This window comes from Podarcis vaucheri (genome assembly GCF_965113315.1).
Source record: "Podarcis vaucheri genome assembly, chromosome: 2".
Lineage (NCBI taxonomy): Eukaryota > Metazoa > Chordata > Lepidosauria > Squamata > Lacertidae > Podarcis > Podarcis vaucheri.
Genome location: NC_138760.1, coordinates 112,066,315 through 112,091,464, shown reverse-complemented (window position 1 = coordinate 112,091,464; position 25,150 = coordinate 112,066,315). Strand labels below are relative to the sequence as shown.

General features: G+C 45.0%; 1 protein-coding gene across 2 annotated transcripts in view; it reads left to right on the top strand.

Annotated features, from left to right (window-relative positions):
• The first annotated feature begins 3,856 nt into the window (after positions 1 to 3,856).
• Positions 3,857 to 25,150, top strand: part of SETD5 (SET domain containing 5) — a 63,447-nt gene continuing 42,153 nt past the window's right edge. For both annotated transcript variants that reach the window (XM_082209213.1, XM_082209212.1), the window contains exon 1: positions 3,857 to 4,031. The gene's annotated coding sequence lies outside the window, so the exon portion shown is untranslated. The remainder of the gene's footprint in view (positions 4,032 to 25,150) is intronic.

The window sequence follows — 25,150 nt, the reverse complement described above, 5'->3', positions numbered from 1 at the left end:
CAGGAGCTTTGTTAGCTTTCTTCAGCCCAAACATCATAGCAACCGATGCCAACAGACACTGGCACACTTAGGGATCTGCAGAGTCTTCGCAGCTTGCGTGACAGACCTCAGCATTTTGGCTAATCTACTTTATTTACATATAAACACACACGGAGCACTGCAACATGGCTCCCTCTCTCTCTAGCATTGGACAGCAAAAAGAAAAAACAAAGGACAACAGTCCCACTTCATGGAACACAGTAACACAAACATCCTGTCTCCATCACGTCCCACTCTGTGGAGTCAAAACATACGCCGTCATGTGATAGACAAAAATCCCATGACTGCAATCGCAGAGCAGGAATTCTAACACCTGGATGGTGGGCCCCAGTCCCCTTCAGACCCACCCAGCACTCTGGGATGAGGGCAGTTGGTAGTCCAGAAACATTTCATAGGCCTCAGGTGTTCCCACACACCCCATCCCAGACTTTGGCAATAGCGGACTAGACGGACAAATACTTTGTGAGGCAGTTTCTGGGTTCATATGACCAGGCGGTGAAGACTGCTGTCTATCACCTCCCCCCCCCCCCCAATATGAATTTAAGTTGTTGATGGAAGACCCAACATGCTTGATGACAGTGAGCAAGGGTATTTTTCACAGTGGTCAGCCCAGCGCTCTCAAAATAACCTAATTGTCCAGCATGTACAATGCCTTTTCGGCCACCAGGTGCCGTTGTCTGTCCCCTGCTTTGCCACAGACATGGGGAGCAGCTGTGCCAGTTTCCTGTTCTCCACATCCTGGTGGAGGAGGGAGGCTGGACTGTTGCATTATGGGGCCTGATATAGAAACAGGGCTGTGGCGGCTGCTTCTCCTTTTTTTCATTTTAAAGTGGGGGATGGGACTTCCAAAATCTCAGCCTACCGGAAGGCAGCCTCATGTCCCATTGCGCCGATGTTAAGTGTTACTACATCCTGCAAACGCAGACAGGGAATACCGAGATGGGAAGGGAGTTTTGGAGGGCCTAAGAACTAAAAATACAAGACTCTGGATTTGTGGATCTTGAGTTTAGACGTAACGCAGCCAGGACTTGCCGCTGGGTGACAAAGCAGATATTTAGTAGGTAAATTACACACACACACACACACACAAACATGCAGATGGTAAAAATCATCTGCTGGTGTTCTGTGAGTCACGTAGCTCTGAAAAACAGCAGCCCTGCTAGAAATCAAAAAAGGTGGATTGCTCTATCGTGGATGCAATATGGAACACCATATATGTGCATCTACACACCCTACTGGCAAACTGGAGTTCTCCACATTGCAACATATCCCTGCAGTTCCCACTTTTATCTCCCTGTCCTTGATTGTTACAGGATCTCCTTAGTGGCAGCAACTGCAGAGGGAAGGTTGAGGCCCTCTCTCAGTGCCCACCGAACCCAGAGCTGCCGGATAGCTACGCCACCTCTGTCCCAGCACAATCTACAGCAAAAGGGAATCTGCCTTTGCTAGAGCCACATGGCATTGCCAAACAGATCTTCTCTCCTCCTCTGCCACCAGCGCCTTCTCCGTACGTGCCTTTTAATTTGCGAGCCTCTACCATTTCTGTTTGGCACCCATCGCTGGCACTGTGTACTGAGTTTTAATTGCTCTGACCCATTTCGGGGAAGCAGGCCCGGTCTGAAAAGAGGGACGAAAATACAACTATGCAGCCAGGGGCACGCTCATTAATTTCGCCAGGCTTAGGTGAACGCTGTGAAGCTTCCTGCTCTGCAGCAGACACAGGTCTGTGTTTAGCTGGCTCCCATAGTGGGGGAAGGTGGGAGGGGTGGCAAACTAATCTACGCAGACACAGGAGAGACGGTGGCTGAGAAAAGACTTCCTGGAACTGCATCCTGCAAATGTATCTAAGAAAGACACTTCAGATGACCAGAGAGCCACACTTGGCTTCTCTTCAAATGCAAGCAGACTAGCAGCCCATCTAGATCAAGAATAGATAACAGAGTATGACCCACATAAGGTACAGAGAGCCTAAGGTACCAGACCAGGACTCGTCACGGACAGAGATGGGTGCTGCTTATATTAACACACCTGTGGTCTTGCAGATGTTGTAGGCAGGATTCTCATCAGCCTCATCCAGGTCATAGACAAGGTGCGCTGTTGTCCCACAGCACCTGAAAGTCCACAGATTCTCCATCTCTGCCCATGTGGAGTCCTGGTCTTGTACCCCAGCCTCTAAACCTTGTACCTCTATATCATTCTAACTGATGTTGTTTTTAGTGGCTGGCAAGTCCTCCAGAGCTGCCAAAGCTATCTTGACTTTCCAGAGGCGTAGCCCTTTTAGCCTATTGCGGCGAAAACAATGGAGACTTGTGTGGCACCTTAATGATTAACACATTTACCGCAGCATGTTTTAATGCACTGCAAAATTTGATACTGGGCTTTCTCTGAATTCTGCGATAACATATTGTCATCAGGCAAAAGTGCCCATTCGGGATGGAGCACTTGAAATGAGCACCTAAGGCCATCGCACCCAAGGGAGCTCCTCCGACCATCACTTTTTACTCCATTGTTGGTACAGAACTGGTCTCGATCTCTCCCCAGACGCGTTCCCTCCCTTCTTTAAAAAGTGCTGCTCCTCATTTTTAACACGAAGCTTTGTGAGAAAGGGCGGACGGGCGTTAGAAAAGGATGAACGCCCAAATTCAGGCTGCGCAAGGAGAGCGGCAGATGAAATTACTATGCGCACAGCACCGCCGATGTTTATAGAGAAGAAAACCGGCCCTTCCCTCAGAGGATTTCCTACTCTCAGGGAAGGCAACCTGTGCAAAGGGGGGGGGGAAAGATTTTTTGGGGCATGTGTGTGGACAGGGTAAGCTACAAATTATTAGGGCCGCCGGATCTTGTGCGCGCTTACTTGGGAACAAATCCCGGCTAATTCAGCGAGTAAATACGTGCATTATAGGCTTCGGCTACAAGATCACGGGGGGACGTGAGGCGATGCAGAGCAGGCAAAGACAGTCGATCCTGGCGTGGGGAGGGCAGCAGGCGGACGGTGGAAAGACGAGAGGGCCGCCGCCGCCGCCACAATAGGTCTTATTGGCAAAGCCCGCATTACATCCTGCAGCAGTGCGAGCCCTAACCTGCCCTAAGTAACGAGAGCGCTTCCAGCCTAGCACACACCCCCTTTCCTGGCGCGAATCTCCCCTGCAGTCACCCCCGCCCGCCTGCAGCCCAGCCACCCAGGAGGAGGGTGCATGCGCCGTGTTGCAGCCAGCTCTTCCTCCCAGACCGGTTCTTCGGCGCGCATGCACAGAAGCGCCCTCCGGAGCCAGAGCTGAGCCCGGCCCCTCCCCCCCAACCCCGCTCCCATGCCACGTGTCCCCAAGCAGCACTTATCCCCACGTGGGACTGGCTAAAGACGAGCCAATCGGAAGATTGCCTCGCCCTTGAGCACGTAGAGCAGCAGACCCACGTGCGCAGAGGCGCGGGCAGCAGCCGAACTGGCCCGAACAGCTTCTCTCTCTCTCTCTCCTCCCTATTATAGAACACATCCACCCACCGCACCCGCACTGCTCTGAGCCGGGGAAAGCTGCCGCGCTTGCTTTTATAGCCTTTGCCGAGGCTGACGCGAAGCTGAGTGGCGTTTCCAACAACCAATAGAGCAGCGGCTGGGGCCGCTGGGGCTTACAGGGGGACGGGATGGGGGCGACCGCCAGCTCTAAGAGAAGGGGCCCAATAGGAGTCGGGAGAGGCGGGGGCGGGAGGAAGAGCGGAGGGGGTGGAGATCGCGCGGAAAAGCCGGCCAATGAGTGGGGCCGGTGGGCGTGGCTGGGGTGCCCCTGGCGCCAGCGCTGGGAATCCCCGTGCGCTCAGTGCCGTTTCCGCCCGGCCTGCTGAGGAGGAGCTGTTGGCTGTTCGCTGGTGCCGCGGAGGGGGAGGGGCCGCGGCCGCTGCTCTGTGGAGCTTGAGCTCTCGGTCCCGCCTGCCGCCTAGGAAACACCGTGGCGCCCAGCAGGGCCTAGTGCCGGGGGCCCGGGCAACGGGCCGGACAGGTCAGCCAAGGCAAATGAAGAGCAGGAAAAAGGGGGCGTGTGGGGTGAAGAGGGGACACCCGTCCAAAAGGCGGGAGGCGGGTGGGAAAGAGACCCATGGAGGGGGAGGGGCGGGAAACTTATGGTGGTGGTGAGGGGTTGTTTCTCGGTGGTCCTTCCTCTGCTCCAGCCCCTTCTCTCGCCGCCTCCTTTCAAGCTCCCGCATCTTTCCAGCTGCCCCGGAACTCTCTCCATGCATTCTCTGCCCTGCTGTGGGGGGTTTAGGGGTGTGGGGGGCGGGGAGGGCGAGGGAGAGAGGAAAGTACCTCAGCCTGGCTCTTCCAGGGGAAGTGGAGCCTCTCCCGCATGTCGGAGGGGAAAGAAAGAGGTCACACTCCCTGGCCTGCGTTGGACACCCCGGTTTCCCTGCACCTTTGGACGCATCTGGATGTGAAGAGGGGTGCGTGTGAATGTATATACATATATATATACGTGTGTGCATATATATCTATATATCTACATACATTCACACGCGCTCCTCTCTTTACATCCAGATACCTCCAAAAGTGCATAGGTGTGTGTATATATATTTCTATATACCTCCCTTTTTTGTGTGTCTGTGAGTGTGTGTGTGTGTGTGTGTGTATGTGAGAGATTGGGGGTGCGTCCATGAGTGGGAATCCCCGCCGAGGTCTTCCCGCAGGGAGGGAAGGTGGTGGGACTGTTTTCCATTTCGCTCCCACCCATCCCCCATCTTCCTCGCCGTGGGGGGTGCGGGTGAGCTTGCCTGGTGCCAGGCGCTGGCGGAGAGCGGGGGCGTCATGGCGAACCTGCGTGTCTGGTCCTGGAGGGGGTGGGAGGGAGAGTGGCCTCTGTGTGTGTGTGTTGTGAGAGGGAGAGAATGGGTGGTGGGGGAGGGGTGGTGGTTTGAAGGAACCTCTGAATTCATTCCTGTTTCGGGTTCCCAGGCAGGATTCTCTCGGTGCAGTGTGTATGTGTGCGTGTGTGGAGCAGGGTCGTGCTGGAGGTGGGGAAGTAGCCGGTCCCATCTTCTGTGGAAAGCCTACTGTGAGAATGTGGGAAAATCCCTTTCTGGGACGATGGCTTCCACTTCAAAGCAGCTGTTTGCCAGGAAAGGGTGTGTGTGTATGTGTGTGTGTGCGCGTGCGACCGCCCGTCTGTGCTCCTCTGTGAGTTCACCATTGCCTCCCCTCTGCTTCCACCCCTCCTCCTCCATGTGCTGAAGCAGCTTCCCCTGAGCTGCTGCTGCTGCTGCTGCTCCTTCCCTTCCCGCCCCCTCCCTTTCCTCGGCTGTCTGCTTCTGACTTGCTGGCTCCTTCAGGCAACGGGGGAGGAGGTGTTTGACCTGCATTTTCTGCTTTCTCATGGTGCTTGTGTGGCGATGGTGGTGCACTTTAATAATCCTCTTCTCCTTTTCCCTTGCCTGCTGCTGGAGGCTGCAGTATGGACCCCCTCCCCCAACTTTTTCATTGTCTGACGTGTGTGCTCTATCAGGGTACTTTTTTCGGTTTTCTTGCATTGATCTCTGCGTCTTAAGTGGTAACACAGCCCCTTGTAAACACAATAATAGTGCTGTGGGCAAGGTCGTCATAGTCTCCCCCCACTCTTCCCTTTAGCAGCTTGTCCTTGGGGTGCCAGTGGCCAGCTACTTGAAACAGAGCTGCCTTGAACTGAGACAAAAATCCTTTTTACAGTTTTGGGGAATGGTTTGTTTAGCAATCTGGGAAGTGGTTGGTGAGGTTAGAGAATGTCAGGAGCTTCTTCCTTGCGAAGTACCTAGCTGAGAGGCTTTGGTCTCTGCAGTTAACCAGTGGGGTCTCCTGTACTGTACTTCAGGCAGCAGCCCCTATGCTCAGGGAGATTTTTGCAGAATGGAACAAAATATGCTATTGGGATTCCTTTTGCTGAGGTTGGTGTTACTTTAAGGAGATAATGGCCCTTGCAGTGTGGCCTCCTGCAGTTTCTCTCCCTGGCCCATTATGTAATTGGAGTATTTAAGGCTCACTCAGGCAGAGGCTGTGGGCAGCACAATGAATTGGTTTTGTATTGTAGGGGGATGGGGCCATGGCCTCAAAACCCATGATTTTTGGCAGTGAAGACATAGGCTTGATTGCAGAAATGTTTTCCAAATGAGCTGTCGACACTTGAGGATATGGGTTACAGACTAGACAAAGACGTACTACTTCCTTAATGGCGTTCAGGACTCTCCCTTTTCACCTATGAAGGTGACATCAGGCAGTCTGCCCCATCCCCCCCTCCAGCTGGCCCAGGAAGTCGGTTTTGCTAGCTATGTCTTGCAGCGCAGAGGTGACCGAGGTTGTTGCTTTGCTTTGGATCCTGTGGGTGAACGTTCAGAGCGTTGACAAGCAGCTAGTGTTGGCTCTGGAGCTCTGGTTGCTACGTGAGAAGCTTCAGTAGTGTTGGCTGCTGTCTCCAGGGAAGGACAGCAGCACAACCTCCATTAGTGCCTCACTTAGGAGATGGCTGGTTCATGCACTGAGAGGGGACTCTTCTTTCTGGGGCATGCAAGCTTTCAACTAGGATGATGCAAATTGAGTTTTCACCCATCGCTGTCACAGTCTTTGGGACTGCTTTTAGGATTTGGCCTGAATATCCAGGGATGTCTGTCTCCTTTATAGCCTTTGCAATTGCAAGAATTGATCTGATCTTTCTAAAGTGGGAGATGCAGCACTGTGATTACAGTTTGTCTGACTTTAGCTTCCCTTCCAGTAAATCAGAGAGCCAGATGCTTTGCTTATTGTTTGTAGGTCTCTTTCCTCCCCTTACATTGCCTGGGCCCCATTTGCCTTATTGACAGGAATTTCTGCTTTGTGCAATGGGTGTATGCAGCAGACACTAGCCTCCTAGCGCCGAGAGGATTTTCCATTCAGAGAGTGCAGTCAAAATATGACACATTTTGCAAGTGGCAGCAGAGCCCATTTGAAAGAATGGCCCCTTCCAGCTAGGTACCTGGGCAAAGCATACATGGAACTGCTTGAGGCAGGTTTACAACAAGTACACTGTTCCCCGTATAATACAACAGTGGTCTATTTCTGGTGCTTATAAATATCTGCTCCTGCTCAAGTATTGTGGTGCTTTAATATACTTGTTTCTTGAAGTCTTACAGTCACCATAGTCTAATCCCATGGTTAAACATTTCTTAAGGAGACACTGGCAGTTGTAAGGGGAAGACAGAGCTCCTCCTTGACATTGTCTTGTGTGCTGGATCTGTCAGGGAGCAGAGTGTTGAGGTGCCCTCCTCTGGTTGGTAATACATGGGCAGTTGCCTAATATCCATAACTGACAATATGGAGGAGGAGGGGAGTTTTCCTTGCAAGTGCTGTTATATGTTTACACATTATGTGTGCCCCTCAACCATGATTTGATCCATTTGTCTAGGACTTAAGTGATTATGCTTGCTAAATCTCTGATTTGGTTGGTTTTGGTGGAGGCTGTTAAGATTGTGGTTTTGAGAACCCCTGGAATAGATGTTCAACACCATTGAAAATGTTCTTTAAACACCAGAAGAATCTGGCATGATTTGCCTACATTAAAGGGTGGCATTTGTGATGATTTATACTGAAAACGATGACACTTTAAAATTGTATCCTGGTTTCATTATATGACATTAATGCAAAAACAAACTGCAGGGTTTTTCATATTAAAAAGTGTTTTTTAAAAAACCCGCAGAGCTGCTTTAACACATAAGTCTAGGCTGCAACTCATTTTGGCAGATTTCTCTCATGAAGAAAGATATTTGTATTGCTGTGCTAGGCAGTGTTATCCTACAGTGACTGAGTACAAATGATTCTCATATTGAAAATGATCCCGAACAGTATGGTATATTTGAAATATTTCAAATTTCAAATATACCATACTGTTCAGGATCATTTTCAATATGAGAATTTGTAAAACTGAAAAAATAACTCGTATTCCTGAGACCCAAAATGTTAGGAGCCCTAATATCTGTACATGCTGGTTTTCGCCCCTCACACAGTTGGAGGAATCCTGATAAAATTCTTGATGTTTCTGCGCCTTGAGTGTCAAGGGTATTAGCTGGTTCTAGGAAAATGAACGTTTTTGCTAGAAAATGCTTGACTCAGATGCTACAATTTTTAAAAAACAACGACTTTACAGTGCTTTTCTATTAATTTTAGCTATGATACTGAAGACCACTGTAAACCTTGAAGTGGCTTTTAGAGTGATTCTGTTGAGCTCATTTGGAAATAATACTTCAGAGTAAGCAGTTTGATGATAGCTTCCTAACTGGTTGTAAAAACAGAAGTAAAGCAATACAAAGAACAGCAGATAAAGGCAAAAATGTGTGCCACCTGTTCCCTTCTCCAAAGCAACTGCAGTAGACCCTTGAGCTTGTCAATGAGCAGTGCCCAAAGATCTTTAGTATTCACTTGGATTTCATTTCTGAATACCACTGAAATTGAGCTAATGGCATGTTCCATTCAGGACACAAACAATTAATTGTAGTGAGAACCTTCATTGGTCTTCAACATGGCCTGGAGCTCCTCTTCTGTATTCCACAGAAAATATTAAACTGTTTTCAAGGCTGGGATAGCCTGTTATCAGTCAACTCTGTCCTCCCTTCCCTCTAAATTAGAAGCTTAAGTATATTAAGGAACATGCCAGGGAGCATGTGGCTTCTGAGTATTCACTGGGCCTTTCAACCAACTTGTGTTTGATGCCCCTTTCGTAGGGCCATTCCTTTTCTCATTCAGAACATTATTTTTTCACATCAGAATTGTTGTTAGAAACTCAGATTTATAAGCTAGGGGGCAAATGGCTCATTAAACCAATGTTGCAGTCGCCAAAATGGAATGTCTAGTTCTATTTTGGGATAAGATGGCTCTAAAGTCTTGTTTTTCAAATGATGGACTGACCGTGATTGATTATTAGTTAAATATCTGGCTTAAGCTACAACCTTAAGCTAGGTTAAGAACTTTGAGAACTTTATCCAGGAATAGTCCACATATATATTGACCTATTTCTACTTCTTTTTCTTAATGGTGACATGGACCATTCATGATGTAAGAATACTGTAGTCTTCACAACTGTGAGCAGGGCATGGGGTGGGGTAGGTGAAGACAAGCTACAACAATTAACTTTAACATTGTTCACTGTTCTGTTCCACAGAAAATCATTTTGGTTCCTGAAATTCATTATGATTGTGCAGTTAAAATATTACTGATAGAATTCTACAGGATGTGGTATTAGTGTGTGAAAACAGTCAAGATCCATTTAATTGCACTTTTGTCCCCAATTTCACATCTTATCAAATGGAATTTCAGTTTGTAAGCCACACTGGTGTGGTTGCCTTCATTAAGATGCTTGGTGCCCTTTGGATGTTAGGTAGCACACATTTTGGGTACCTTAAGCCAGACTGCAATAACACTACAACAATGCAGTTTTGTGGGGATGTTGACTTGTAGAAAACATAAGGGCAATAGAAACCGGTATTGAACAAATGGCTTTAATTGGAATGGTGTTAGCAAAGAGCTTATCCTATAAGGTGGAGGAACTGAATGAAATTGATAAAGGTTGGCTACTCAGGTTGAATAATGGCTAACAGATAAGGAACTGGCTTTCAAGTACAGTGGTGCCCCGCAAGACGAACGCCTCGCAAGACGGAAAACCCGCTAGACGAAAGGGTTTTCCATTTTGGAGGCGCTTCGCAAAACGAATTTCCCTATGGGGTTGCTTCGCAAGACGAAAAAATCTTGCGCGCCCCCGCGGGTTTTTTTCGCTCCCCTCCTTTTCCTAAGCCGCCTATCAGCTGTTCCGCTGAAAAACCCGCTTAACAGCTGATCACGGAAAGCCGCTAGACCGCTGTAACGCTAATCAATGGGCTTGCTTCGCAAGACGAAAAAACCGCTAGACGACAAGAATCGCGGAACGGATTCTTTTCGTCTTGCGAGGCACCACTGTATTGACAATTGAAAATAAATACATCGAGTTTGAGAAATTGAAAGGTTAATCACTGCCCTGGCAAATTTTATTCATATTAAGGACAATTCTGGAGCAATTTTCTCTGATGGACATTGGGACTACACTAGTGCAGAAGAGGCGCTTGAATGGATTCCTTGAGCAGAAGTTCTGGAATTCATTTATTTTGGGAGCATCCCTGCTGAAGACAAAAACAGTTGCTTATAGTTTCACTTCCTGTACATCTAATTTGTGTGACTTTTAAAAATAGAAAGTTAGGCAATATAAGTTTTTACAGTCTTGCTATGTCCTTCACTCTTCTTTGTGAGCCTGGATTATCAGGGTTCTTGCTGCAGTGATGTCTTATCCCGGATAAATGATAAGGGGTAGCCTAAATGTTGTGCTTGAATCTTTTAAAATTAAGAACCCAGTCTTGAATACTTTAATTAGCAAATATCAGGCTTTTCAGTTATTCTAACAGCTGGTTTAACAAATCTCTTTCAGAGAACAAAATGGGACTTATGTGATGGTAGTGCATTTTCAAAGAAGATATTTTTCATCTATCTATCCATCTATATCTCCTTCTGCTTTACTGCTTGTTCATTAGAATCATAGTAGAGTAGGGATTTCTCTGTTTCTGAGGTATTTCAGTATCCCAAAGGAATGGCAGTCTCTGGCAGTTGCTTCTAGCACATGGATTGCAAACGGTTAGTGAGTGCTTACAAGCCATCATAGCAGAGGAAAATTTGGAAAAAACTTTAATGACATTTCACTAGGCCTGATCCTTTTTATCTGGAAGAACTGAGAAAAGTGTACTTCTGTATATACAGATGGATTGAAAACCACAGCTCGCTCTTTCTTTTTTACCTTCTGGCTAAACAAAACCAGGGGTGGAAGTTTGACACTATTCTAACTATGGAGGATTCCTTCCCTTTTCCACACTGACAGTATTCAACAGTTAATTTTGTCCTACTGGACTCTGCTTAGGGGATAGGACTTGAGTACGTTGCTGGGAATCTTAGTCAGTGCTTTTATAGCATGCTCAATCAGTTTATAATGCTCAGATTAACTTGTTTACCACTAAAAGAGTTTCTTTTGGCATGTATTATATAGTGGAGGCTTTTGTGCATTCATACTATAGCCCCAGATATGAAATTTGCTGAAGAGCATGGAAAGCCATGTGAAAGCTGCTGAAGCATTTCTTATTCTGAAATGTTTTAAAAATCTTAATGCCTTTCTCACTCTGGATCGAAAGAGTGAAATGAAGCACTGACAAGTTGCTAGTTGAATGCGACTTTGGGAAATTATGCAAGTGTGACTAAAAGCAACACCTCATGTTTAAAGCTATAGTTGCTGTTGTTGTTTGATGCGGACAAGTTTACTCTTGTTAGTCCTTCAGGGCCCATGGACCTCAAGGTGTGTCAGTTAGATTCTATTGCATCCTATGCCATGACAAAATTGTCAGCTAAACCTGGGCTAGAAAATGGATGTTTTGAGCCATATAACACAGAAAGTGTGGCATGAAGAGTGCTCCTAGCCATATAGACCACTCCTGAGATGGAGGTCACAAGAACGTTTCTGAAATTTCATCGCATGAGTTCCTCATTACTGGGAAACAACATTCATTTCTAGGTTACCTAATCTGATAACATTTGAAAAGTCATATGTTATCTAGATTTGTGTCCTATGCTGTAGACCTATGGCAGGCTATAAGATTGTCCGGAAAGTAGGTCGTTTTCAGAGGGGTGGGTGAAGGAAACTACACCTTTAACCTCCATTGTCAGTTTTATTATTTATACTTCCTGCGAACTATAGTCCAGGACTAATTTACTAATACTATTAGTACTGTTGCTGATTAGTACTAGTAATACTAATGCTATAGACCAGTGTATAACTTCCTTTACTATGTATAAATCAAGTGTGGAGAGGGGGCGGAGTCAAGAGAATATACGTACCTGCACCAGGTATTAAATTATTGTTTTTGAGACACAAGTGGATGAGTGGTATCACATTTCAGTTAGTTTCACTTTGTTCCTTGTCACAAATTGTCACATCTGTGTTACTTCTGCTCTTCCCCTAGATGCCTGATGTACTTGAATGATCCCTATCATCATTGCTTTGTTTTACATAGCCCTTCAACCCTATGGCATAGTTCATGAATCTCGCGTTGTTTGGGATATAAAGTAGAGAGGTTGTGGCTTACTGAAGGTAACTGGGGTCTAAGTTCTTGTTGCATCAGTTGAACTGCAATGTATATTGCTGTAGGCACTTGCTTTTAATAAGTGCTGTAGAACAGGCATCGACCCTCCAGATGTTTTGGGACTACAATTCCCACCATCCCTGACCACTGGTCCTGTTAGCAAGGGATGGTGGGAGTTGTAGTCCCAAAACATCTGGAGGGCCGAGTTTGCCTATGCCTGCTGTAGAATAAATGCTGCTTCCCCTGATTGTTTGTGGGCTAAATTACATAGTTTTGAAACGTTTTCATGGAGTGAAGTGGAGAGTTGTGAGAACCCTCCAGTAGTTTGAATGTATCTTCCATTTTTTAAAATATATTTTTTGGGACTCCTAGGGTGCTCTGTGACCTGTCTGTCGTGTGTTATAGCCTAGGTCAGGCTTGCATCTGGAGATAAACTTGAGTTGTGTTCCCAAGTCTGTTTGAATGCATGTTGAAAGTCTGTAAACTGTGTCGTCATGAGAGTTGCCATATGCCTTCCTGATATTTTCACATCAAATGTGTTTCAGCGGCAGTTATGATTGTTAAGAGGACAGTTGGAGATGGGGCAGCAGTGATGGGCCTCATTTCTTGATACTGTACTTAGTACCTTACAGCCCAATTCTAACTATATCAGAAGTAAATCCTATTGAGTTCAAGGAGCTTATTCCCACCCAGGTAAGTTGGGTTGGAATTGAAACCTAAAATTCACAATATTACTTGTCCTGGTTTTAAGTGATGCCAACCTTGACTGGACACTTACTTTGGTGTTAAGAGTAGCTTATTTCGGATTAGCTTCAATCTGTTCTTAATTGACTTAACCTATGACTGAAATAGGTTTGATAAAATAGAAATAATCTTTTGTGCACAGATTTGTACTAGTTGAACTACATCAGTTGATAGTAGTTTTAAAAACTAGAATTATCTTGTGTGCTGAAAACTTCTGTTGTTGTTTTTTTAGGTAGGTTTTTCTGTTGATCTTTTAGTAAGTTTGGGTCACTTTCCAGCTTTGTTAGCTTCACCTTTCTGGAAAAGTCTTATTTATGTGAAATGGGGATAGTATTTTCTTCCTTTTGCGATTTTGTTGTGTCAGACCTTACTTTGGGTGGGCTTAGTATCTCATGCTATGTGTGTCCAGTACTACTAAAGTGAAAGTAAAATACTGTTTGGAATTTGTTTACCACAAAACTGCCCCTTATTCTAATTAAATACGGACTATGAATAGTATTTTTGTGGTGTATTCAGTGGCTTGCTAACAAATTCTGAAGATAAGTCACTCTTCAATGACTTGCTAATGGTGATCTGACAGTACATCTCTATATGTGGGGGGAAATTTGTGAAATTGGTGAGAACTTGAGGCTAGAACATCTGTCCTATATCAAGAATGGGGAACCTTCCACATGTTGGACATGAGCCGGAATGCCTAATGGTCAGGAATTATGAGACCTGTGGTCCCCAGAACAGCTGGAGGGCCATAGGCTTCCCACGTAGACTTTAAAAAGATAATGTAATATCTCTATAGCCTGGTAAATTTTAGCAAAGTCCAGTCAGAGGGGTGGTTGCACTGAAAACTTGTCAGAGGCGGATCTGCAGTAGCTTGTTTTAAGAATGCATTGCTGGCTAGTATACACTACAAATCCCAACATGCTGCACTCCACCTTAACGCTTATAGCATGCTGGGGCATGAAGGTTTCTCCAGTAAAGTCAGGCGTTTAACAGCTCTGTACCATATTCAATCCATCCCTAGTCTTGAGTTATAACCTGTAATATCTTAAAAGTGCTTTCCCTCCTTTTAAATGCTAGTTGAATGGTTAACCAGACTGCATCTTTCAGGACAGTAGTTCATAACAGAAAAGAAGATAGTCCTCTGGCACCTTTATTGGAACATGAGAATTTGGGCACAGGGGTCTATTTCACTGGGAACATTGGCTTTTGAAGGATAGTTACATCTATCTACACACATTCAGAGGGAGGAAAACCCTATTTTGCAGTCCTATTACCTTTATATTTAATTAGTGTCTGTTCTGCTTAACTCCTAATTCTTGGTTCACTGACGCATGTCGGCAGCAAGAAACCATAAGGACCAGGCCTGAGGACTTCTATTGCACATTCAGTACAGACTTGTTAGGATGAATCTGATCTACATCTATCGTCCATTTACTTTCAGGAATGGGATTTTGAAGTGTTGCATTTACTAGCTTGGTTTATATCTCTTGGGCTTGTTTCCTTCACCCCATAAATGCTGGAATCCTGCTCTTGGTCAAAAATCACTCTTTAAGTTTTCTGAGCATTTTGAAAGGGCCTCTGCACTGATATGTTTGTAAGTGAACCAGCCTGCTAATTGTGTTGATGTTGCAGACCACTAGAATGAACCTTTACGAGTTCCAGACAGGGCAGGTAGTTTGTAGCACAAAACTACCGAGATATCTGTAAGAGCTTCATAATTTCCCACGACATGATCGTTGAAAACCTGTCTGACTCTCCCAACATTGTGTAAACCCTTGCTCCAGGAAAAATCGTGTAAGCTTAGGTGTTAAGAATCCTTCAGTTTTCTGCAATGGCTAAGCTGAAGTGGGACATTTGACTTCTAGGTAAGCTAAAGATGTTGATTATTGCAGATTGGAGATCCTCTTGCATATTGCGACTGGCTGAGGAAACAGTTAATGAGACTATGTCTGAGAATGTAGGGAAGTAGATTAGTAGTAGAATCTGCTGGTTTTGGAGGCATGAGAGGAAATCCGTAGCCTTTTCTACAAGTAGCAGCTGCGTTGCAGCAGCTGAACTCTGTCTAGCAGTGTTGCAGCTCCCTTTCTCCCCTGGAAGAGAGCACTGATTCTAGGCAGCAAAATGTCTCCCTTTAGAATACAGCAAAGAACTGTGGTAGAATCTGCTTACCTGAGACTCTAGAAAGTTAGGTTTTCTTTTTAGGTCTTTTCTCCCTTTCTTGCTTTAGCCTTAAGGAGAAAGAGGGAAGCAGATGAGTCAGAGCTTTAAAAACTGAAAGAGCAGATGACTCTTGTTTTATTGTATGGATTTTGCTGTGTTGGGGATGTGTGTGATAGGTATGGAACATGTCAGTGGAGGCAGTGTGTTTGGGGCTCCAGTTGCAGGAGTTGCAGAATGGAAGCAGTTCCTGATGCGATGGAAGCAGCTTCCCAATACCAAATATAGTTAAGAATGGATGTTGGATAGCCAGGCAGGTCTTCATTAAAAGCAAGTTCAGAAACCTTTTCTCTGGCTTAGCTTTTCCTCAGTACATTTGTTTCCACACACACACACACACACACACACACACACACGGTATATCTCCTTGAACCATATATATGAATATGTTGACACTAAACTAGAAGAATTCAGAGATGCAGTACAGTATGTGAAAACTCCAAGACTTGGGAGTTGCTTTGGAATGATTTGCATAAGGATGAAGAGTTGTGAAGAATAAGCCTTTGGTCAAGATCTTCAGAAATCAATAACTCAGGAGTGAGTGTAAATGAAGAATCTGCCCTTTTTTTGGTGGGAGTCTCCAGGAAGGGGCAGCAGCACTGTCCTAGCCCTTCATTATGATATGGTCACCATGGTTGAAGATGATAAAAGCAGTGGGTCATTACTATGATTAACACAGAGTTAGCATGCAGAACAAGTACTTCGATCAGTGTTGTAATAATAATAATAATAATAATAATAATAATAATAATTATTATTTATTAATCATTGTTTATACCCTGCCCATCTGGCAGGGTTTCCCCAGCCACGTTGGGCGGCTCCCAAGCGAATGTTAAAAACACAATACATCATTAAACATTAAACTTCCCTAAACAGGGCTGCCTTCAGATGTCTTTTAAAAGTAAGAGAGTTGTTTATTTCCTTGACATCTGCTGGGAGGGCGCTCCACAGGGCAGGCACCACTACCGAGAAGGCCCTCTGCCTGGTTCTCTGCAACCTCACTTCTCGCAGTGAGGGAATCGCCAGAAGGCCCTCGGCGCTGGGCCTCAGTGTCCGGCAGAATGATGGGGGAGGAGACGCTCCTTCAGGTATACAGAACCTCAGATATATAAGCTAGGCACCAAATGGCTCCTTAAAACAGGGTTACAGTAACCAAAACACAAAACCTAGTTGCCATTTTGGGGCCAGCCAACTCGAGAGTTGTATTTTTCAATACAACTTTTAGTTCCTGAAATTCATTCTGGTTGTGCAGATAAAATACAGTGGATAGAATTCATTGTTGACATCTGAAGGCAGGCCTGTATCAGGAAATCTTTAATGTCTGATGTTTTAAAGAAATTATATATGCTGTAAGCTGCTCAGAGTGGCTGGGGAAATTGTGAGAACAGTCAAGATCCAAGGATCCCCAGGCATATACCTCAGATGGTGGAGACATCAGTTGCCATCCTAGTGCCAGGGCTTCTTCACTTGGTCGCATGTGGCTGATAGCCAGCTGCAAAATATGCCTGGCGATTTTCAAATTCTGACTGCAGTCTGTCGTGCCCATGATCTGTGAAGCACATGCTACTTTAACAAGGGTGTGTTGTTAATGTTGCTGTGATTTTCGGAAAGCCTCTCTAAGATAGGATAATTATGCTGAAATCAGCAGCATAAAATGTAGATTCTGGATGTCTGATAGCCTTGATCTTCGTGTTGAATAAGGGGTACATCCCAAAATTATGCTTCCTAAAAAAGTTTGAAGAGCGGGAAGTATCAACATTATATTTCTGCGCTATAAATTTAGAGCTTTTAAGTTAAGCTCTCTGCTCAGACCATTGTTGAGGTGAGAGGTGGTAGTATACCAGTCAAGAATAGTCCCTTTAACAGTTGTCTGTGCACTTCTTCTGCACTGCAAGTTAATAGTCATAGGTGTCCCCTTATTCCAGAGTGCAAACTGAGACAGAGAAATAGTAAACTGCCATATCTTTGCAGTACTGAAGTCAAAATGATTGCCTTGGGTTCCCTTATTTGTTTGGATTAAGGCTGTTGCCACTTGTTCATTACAGTCCTGTGCACGTTGACTCAGAAGCAAGTCCCAGGGTCGTTAGTGGAGCTTAATCCCTAGTAGACGTGAATCTGCTGCACTTCTCCCAGGCCACTGGTGAACAAACAGGTAGCCATGCTCAGATCACCACAGAATGGGCAGAAAGGCACTTCTTGTCATGCCACAATGTCTGCTAGAACCAGCCTTTTTAGGGGTACACACAAACTCCCAACTCACACATTTTCTTTGCTTTCTACTCTCATCATCTAGTGATAGTTCTGATAGACCTACAACTCTGCTCTGTATTCCTTCTCCTTGTTCACAGGATTGACTGGTCACACTTGCATGTGATCTGTCATTGCTGGCAAATCTCTTCAGACAAATCACCTGCCTCTCTCTTGCTATCCAGATCACATATCCCCTTTCTTGAAACGTGCCAGTTTATGCAGTGTCTGCTGTGACCTTAAGAATGTAGTTCCTGACATGTAAGAATAGACCTGGCTTCACTTGGTTGATAGATGGAAGCCAAAAGTCCTTTTGTTCATTGTTCCTTTAGCCTCCCTTGAATGGTTGTTGTTGTGTCCCCAAAGTCGTCATAGAATTCTCAAGCAAGCTATGTTGCAATTAAGGAACTTCACAAATTAAGTGTCACATGCAACCAGGCCTATCCCTCTCCCTCTTTTTTTACATTGTGGTTCGGACATTGGTCTCTGCTCAGTTGGCATTCTGCTTTGGTTGGCTTCTCTATGCTTCCTCAGAAGTCAGCAAATGCTAAAAAACCGTAATCAGATCTCACTTTCCTGGGCCTTGCTTTTCTCTGTTTTAACCACTGAGTGTTTTTTCCTGTTCTGTAGTGATATGTTTTGTGCAGCTCCTGTACTAGTAAGCAGAATAAAGAGGTAATTCAGACATTCTTTTGAAGGCATAGCTATTTTTAAAAATGCTTACAGTTCCAGCCTTGCAATTGCAAGTATATAATAGCTAAACACAGAGCCTTTGCTCTGATCATAGAAGTCTGAGCCTCGGAACATTTTTAGAAATTAGGAGAAATAACAAAATGACGTTGGTGATCCTAGTGTTAGTGGAAATTTCCAGGGTCATGGGATGTAGATAACACTGTTTACTAACTCTTGTATTTGCTTGTCTTTAGTTGTATGCATGTACAGAAATATGATTGACAAGGAGGAAAATGTATAAAGTGGGTGTGTGGACTAGAGGGAGTGGTGTAGAATGTTGCCCTTTAACCTAAGACTGGGCAGAGGTGATTATTTTTGTGTAGCAATATCTGCTCCCCCCCCCCCCAACTGCTATTCCCTTAATACAGCTTTTGGCCTACAGTGGTGCCTCGCAAGATGAAATTAATTCATTCCGCGAGTTTTTTCGTCTAGCGAATTTTTCTTCTTGCGAAGCACGGTGTCGGAAAAGTTTTGGAAAAGCTTCAAAAATTGCCAAAAACCTCAAAAAAGGCTACCACACCACGTTCTATGAGTTGCTCCTCGAAGTCAAGTTGCAACTGTATTAAGGGTGTTAAGAAAAAGGAAACAAACTTGCAAAAAACGCAAGACGTTTTGTCTTGCGAAGCAAGCCATAGGGAAATTCGTCTTGCGAAGCAGCTCAAAAACCGCAAAACCCTTTCGTCTAGTGAGTTTTTCGTCTTGCGAGGCATTCGTCTTGCGGGGCACCATTGTAGTCACTTACATTCCAGGGCGGAAGGGTATCTTCTTGGGCGATGGAGCCACTGAGAGGAGCAGGAAGCTTTGCATTTTTAAGACATATTTTTCCTCATGTGAATATCTGGCTGGGTGTTTATCCTTTCATGATCTCCAAAGCTTTTTTAAAAAGGTTCCTGAATTGTTCTAGCCATGGCAATGGTGTTGTGCGGGGATGTTTTTTTACACTATACAATTATGTACTTGCAACAGTTGCACCACCCTTATACTGTATACAGTGGTACCTCCGATTACGAACTTAATTCGTTCTGGAGGTCCGCTCTTAACCCGAATCCGTTCTTAACTTGAGGCACACTTTCATTAATGGGGCCTCTCGCTGCCACCGCACTGCCGGTGCACAACTTCCGCATCCCGGGGCAAAGTTCACTACCAGGAGCATCTACTTCCAGGTTATTGGGAGCTCGTTACCCGAAGCGTTCGTAAGGAGGACGGTATGTCTCCTGAGGTTCCACTGTATGCCTATTTCAGCTTCTCTGATTCAGCTTAGGGAAGCTAGTTCTGGCTTTTCCAGGGCACATCTCAATGAAAATACCAAATCTGATTTTAGTGAAGCCTGTAGGCAGTGACTCTTCTTGACCATATAGCCTCCGGCTCTGTGAAAAACTGACACTAATAAACACCTGAAGAGGCCAATGGCACCTGGCACCATAGGAATCGCTTTTGTGGCCAGCAGCTCATAGGAGTGTTTGTTACTTGTGGAACACACACTGCGCTTTCAAGAAGGCTTTCACATCTCCTTTTGGTGCCCACTGCAGCTTTGGCTTGTAAAGTTTTTGTTGGCATGATTTTGAGCCTACTAAATAGCCAAAAAGACTTCATTGCTTCTTTGGCCTTGGAAACGTTCAGTAGTCTGCATAGTGCTGCTACAGTGGAGGTCTATGTCTGACTCCAGAGACATAATTTTTGGGCAGGTCTCTGCTTGTTACTGCTTTACATTAAACCAGTTTAAGGACCCAGCCTTTTGCATTCCCACACACGGCTTGTACCACTCCCTGGAGTTCCTTACCTGTATATGCATGGCCTTGTTGATCAGTGGTGGGTGGATTTTATCCTTGTTATTTTACAAGAACCCCAAGATCTACCAGCCAGAGCCAGGTGCAAAAGACATAGAATTAGAAGTAGAAAACGGACTGCCTGTGAGCATATTTTGAGTCTAGGAATTGATTTTCCGTATGAGAGCTGAACTGAGTTCACAGTCCTTTCACACAAAAGCCCTGCTTAGCTTTCTTCATTTTAGCAGCCTAATTTATGTGGGAACAGTTGTTTTGTTCTTTAAGAACAAAAATTGGGAGTCATTTAAATGATTCTGATCTATCTTCTGCCCACTCACATTGTATGTAGATTGTGTGAGAAACAATTAAGGAGGATTTGGAATACTTGGACTTCAGTGCCTCTTAGCATTCGTGTGTGGGAGGGGCTAGGCAACTTTAAAATGGAGCCTCATTTAGGCTTAATTTGACCCCAGAAACAGTTAATTTCTCCCAAAGATACTGCATCAAGCTGGGTGCAAGGCCTATACAGATGTGCACAAGCCATTAACAAAGCTTTACAGCAGAGTAACTCACCAACATGTAGTGAATATGGCTACCCGTTCACCTCCCAGTTGTGCTGTTACATGGTACTTACTGCGTTGATGGTTCTTAGAACGTTGACCCCCAAAATCATGTGAGTGATGATGTAAACCTGTTTAGGAGTGCCCAGAAAAGGCTTAAATGTCCATTTGGCAGCCTATGGACTGATTCTGTGGCTCCTGAATCATACCAGCACAATCAAGCTTACATTTTGTTATGAGTGCTTCTAACAACATGTCAGACCCTGCAAGATGATGAGAGAGAGTTTGTGTTAAGTAGCTGATCCCACTTCTCTGTACTGAAATTTTCCAAACGGTTTCTAGTTTACTGTTCCACCCTCCCTGCCCTCTCCCCACCCCCATGGCAGCATCCTGCAAAACATATACGATCAGTTTGATCGGTCTGAAGGATCATTTGCTGGTAACTTTTAAGGGGAGGGAGGAATAAAATCAGGTTTATAATGGAGGTAGGGGCTGAACCTTAAGTATAGAGTAGCTGCCACGGCTCCATAATTGCTGCACTGTGTCGTGTTGCCATGGTTCCCAGTGCTGTGTCTCTGCATGGTTTCTGAGAGTAGGGCCAAGGCAGCCAGTCACAGCAGAGCTGCTGTGTACGTGTTTGGGGAGTTTAGACTTCTACTGACAAGGAAGTGATGGGAGAGAGCCCTGTGCTTATAGGTAGGGTGTTAGGAAAGGATCTGGGTATTTCCCACCCCATATTGCATGCGTTTTTATTCCTTTCCTCCCTCCTCAGACAGACTGAGGTGGGAAACATTCTAAGGCAGCATAAATGCTTAGTTCCTCCCTCTATCGGTCTTCAGTCACGGGGGCAATGACATGAAATGTGGGATTCCTTCCTCTACCAAATGGTGGGGTGGGGTAGCTGTGGGGAAGGGAGGCTGCTGCCTTTGGATTGGCTCGGGCGTGTTTTCATCAGAGATCCCTTGGCTGACTTGCCATCTGCATAGGCTGTGAATACTTCTCTCTGGCGCAGACCTTGTTCCTTGGGATTGCATCATCTCTGGGAGAGCAGCCAGGTCCGGAGCACTAGTACAAAGACTTTGTGAAGCAGATGCGGCCTGTTCTGTCTCTGAAGCATTTCTCCTCCTTCCTGCTCCTCCTTCCCACAGGATTCCAGAAAGAGAGCTTGCTCTGAGAGCCTCTCAGTAGGTCAGCTGCCCTTTGGACTCTGAATCCCAGCTGCTTCCTGTACACCTGGCTGATGCAATGTCTGCCTTTGAAATCCCTGCTGGAATTCACTCTGGAGTGGTTTTGTTTGCCTTTTCTGGGAGTGGCCAAGCAGGCAGAGTAGGCCTGTCACATGACATCCTTGAATATAAGAAGCCTGTCGCCAGATTTGCAGATGCAGAGCTCTCTCCTTTCCAATCTAGCAACCGGTTCCTGGCAAATTTTGTCAGGCATTGCCTTCTCTTGGTGGCAGATATATATCATGCGGACATTACAGTTGCTAGCATTGTAATCGGTAATTTGCTGTGGCCTGTGTGATTGTCCTGGGAATTCTGAAGGGGTTGATCTGAATTTGAGTTCCAGTCCAGCTGAGTTTGTTTACTGCACCGTTTTTTATAATTCAGCTGTTTGCATTATTTTTCTCCCAAATGCCATCTACATAAAATAATACAGGGAGTGATACTTTACTTGACAGGTTTGTAAGGATTCATATTTTTAAAAGCAAAGGTCTGCTTTAACTATTTCCAATAAGGTATTTTACTTTCACATATCCACCACTACCACCTCCCACACACTTTGGATTGAAAAGCAAGGTATTTATGGGTGCTCATCTTGATGCTTTGGCCCCCTTTACCTGTGAATCTCAGAAGACATGTGGTGTCACTACCTTTTCATGTGGTGCTTATGATAGAGCATGGACCTTCCTTGTGGTCATCCCAGGTTTTTTCACTGTTATATCCTGAATTAGAATTCTAATATCAAGGCTTCCAGACAGTTTGGAGTGATAAATTGTGGCCGGATGCTAATTGGGGCTGACTGCTAGACTAGATGATCCATTAGTCTGACTCACTATGAAAGTATTTCATATTAGTCCCTGAACCATCCTTTTGTGTCAGAGAAGGACTGGGGAAGGCTTTCCCAATTTAGAGAACCCTCGTTTTCATTTTGTAAATGTAGCTTTTTGTCCTGTGGCTGAAAAATCGTGCAGTGACAACGTTTGAATAATAGAAATAGGAAGCAAAGCAGCAAAAAATTGATTGCCCAACTAACAAATATCAATCTGGATGTTGAATTTATAATTTAAGGGATAACTCAGGTTTTTCACATCTGAGACAATCGATCACAGTACTGAGGATCCAGTGTAGAGTAAATGCAGTATGCCTGGCAACATGCAACTAAAATATGTAAATCAACTGCAGCCCTCTAGCTTGTAATCTATTTCCAGCCCAGCCTTCAGTGCTGAAATGGCTCACCCCCCCTCCTGCTTTTTCATATGCTTCATCTACCAGCTTCTATTTTATTCAGGCCTTATACCCTGTGTCCTATGATTTACAAATAGAAAGCTATTAAGCACAACCCCGCCTTATCCACCAACAAGGCAACTAGCATAAAAACAAAATTAAAGTGGCTACACTTTGTGGAATGGCTGTCTAACAAGAAAAGTGTAGAACAAGCTGAATGCCCAAATGAGAACAAAAATGAGCAGTAATTTGAGCAAAAGAAATGTAAGGGATGCAAAAGAAGAATTAGACAGTGCATCAGAAAAAAAACACTTAAGATCAACTTTTTTAAGAACCCTCTTCAAAATACATTAGAAGCAGCAAACCAGCTGGGGAGATGGCTGGATTTTTGGATGATAAAGGAGTTAAATGTGAGCGATTGGAGTAAAAGAGTGAGTGCAGAGAAGCTGAATGAATTGCTTGCATCTATCCTCAGTGCAGAAGATGTAGTTCAGATTCCTGTGCCTGTACCAACTTTCTTAGGAAGAATCTAAGGTATAGAAACTTTCCTGGGTGACATGCGCAAGGAACTGTGCCAGGAGAGAGATCTTGGTGCTTTTCAGTAGTATTTACTGTAGCATCTGTATGGAGAGATTGCCTGAGTTGGGGAGGGGTATACTGATTTACAGTGGTTCCAGGCTGTTACTCTACTCCCACACATTTAATGGGATGTGATTGGCTGATTTTTAAATATCAGCATAATGTTAATTAGCTATTCCTGATTATTTTTCCTTCTTGGGGGGAGAGAGTGTTGTCTCATTTTATTATACACATTTATGTTACAGTTCTAAAAAAATACTTTGTATATTTTAATTGCTGTAAGATGCCAAGTTTTTTAATAAAGCTTTTCTAATAAATTTAATAAACTTACAATTTAAATAGTGGTTGGAGACAAATTCTAGGCCTTGTCAAAAGCTTAACAAATCCCTGGATCCAGATGGCACCCACCCAAATGTGAAATTGCTGTTCTTGTAATAAAATTATGTAACTTGTCCCTGATAACAGTCTCCTTACCGGGGGATTGTGAAGTGGCCACTGCAATACCATTTTTTTTAAAAAATCAGGGGAGTAGGGAGAGATTCAGGAAATTACAGACCACTTAGCTGTTCTGGGAAAACTAATATGAAAAGCATTATTAAACACAAAATCATCAAGCACTGTTGTTGTTGTTTGCGCCTGTCTTTCTCAAGAGGCAATGGAGTGAACCTCCGGGGTGAAGTCAAACCACTGTGTTAGCCGCACTGAAGTGACCTCGCCAGGACGCAAGCCTGGGCATTGTGTCTGGGGGTCCTGGGCTGCCCAGACGACAAGACCCTGCTCTCAGCCTCGCTGGTGTGGTCTAAAGAACAGCAGAGCAATACATCTGGCACCAGCTTGGCTGCAAGAGTTGCCAGAAGGAGGTGTACAGGGCGCCATCCAACCGCCTTAGGGACTCCACTCTGGATTTGTGTTGGGTTTACTCCTTAGCTTTTTCTTCTCCTGAAGATATCTCACAAGGCAGCAGAGGTTTAGGACCAGAGTTTTCCTTCTCTTAGGACAGAGGTTTCCTTCTCCTAGGTGGGCTACCACCCCAGGTTGACGAGCCTCACCCGCCCCTCACTTTCCTCTACAGCACATGCAGAAAACGCTTTCTTGACCACTGGACCCACAGTTGGTCTCATCTGTTCAATCTGCCAAAGCCTGTCTTCGCATTCAGGTGAAGTCCCTAACTCGCTGAGAGTTTGAGACCCATTGGCTACCCTCATCTGGTTTAGCCAGCCAGTCGAAGCCGTATCTGGGGTGTGGCCACTGTCGCATGCTGGCAGCTTCTAGGAGCCACAGTTGAGAGCTCAGCTCTCATTAACAAGCATATTGAAGAACAAATGGTGCTGAAGAAGAATCAGCATGGCTCCTGCAAATATAAGTGCTGCCTGACTAACCTATTAGAGTTCTTTGAGAGTATCAATATGGATAGAGTTGAATCCAGCAGATGTGTACTTGGGCTTTCGAAAAACTTTTTGATGTGGTGTTAGGAGTGAGCAGTGGTGTTTGTCCAAGTTTACTCATCCCACCAAATTGTTCAGGGAAGCTACCAAAAAATCAGGGGATGCAACTGCAGCATTTGATACTGGGCCCCTTCCTCTCCTTTGCTTTGTCAGATGCACTATTCCATATGCTATAAGTGAATGCAGGGGCCTCTTCTGTGACATAATGCCTGTCTTTGTGCTGTTCCAAAACCACCCCAGCTGCTTCG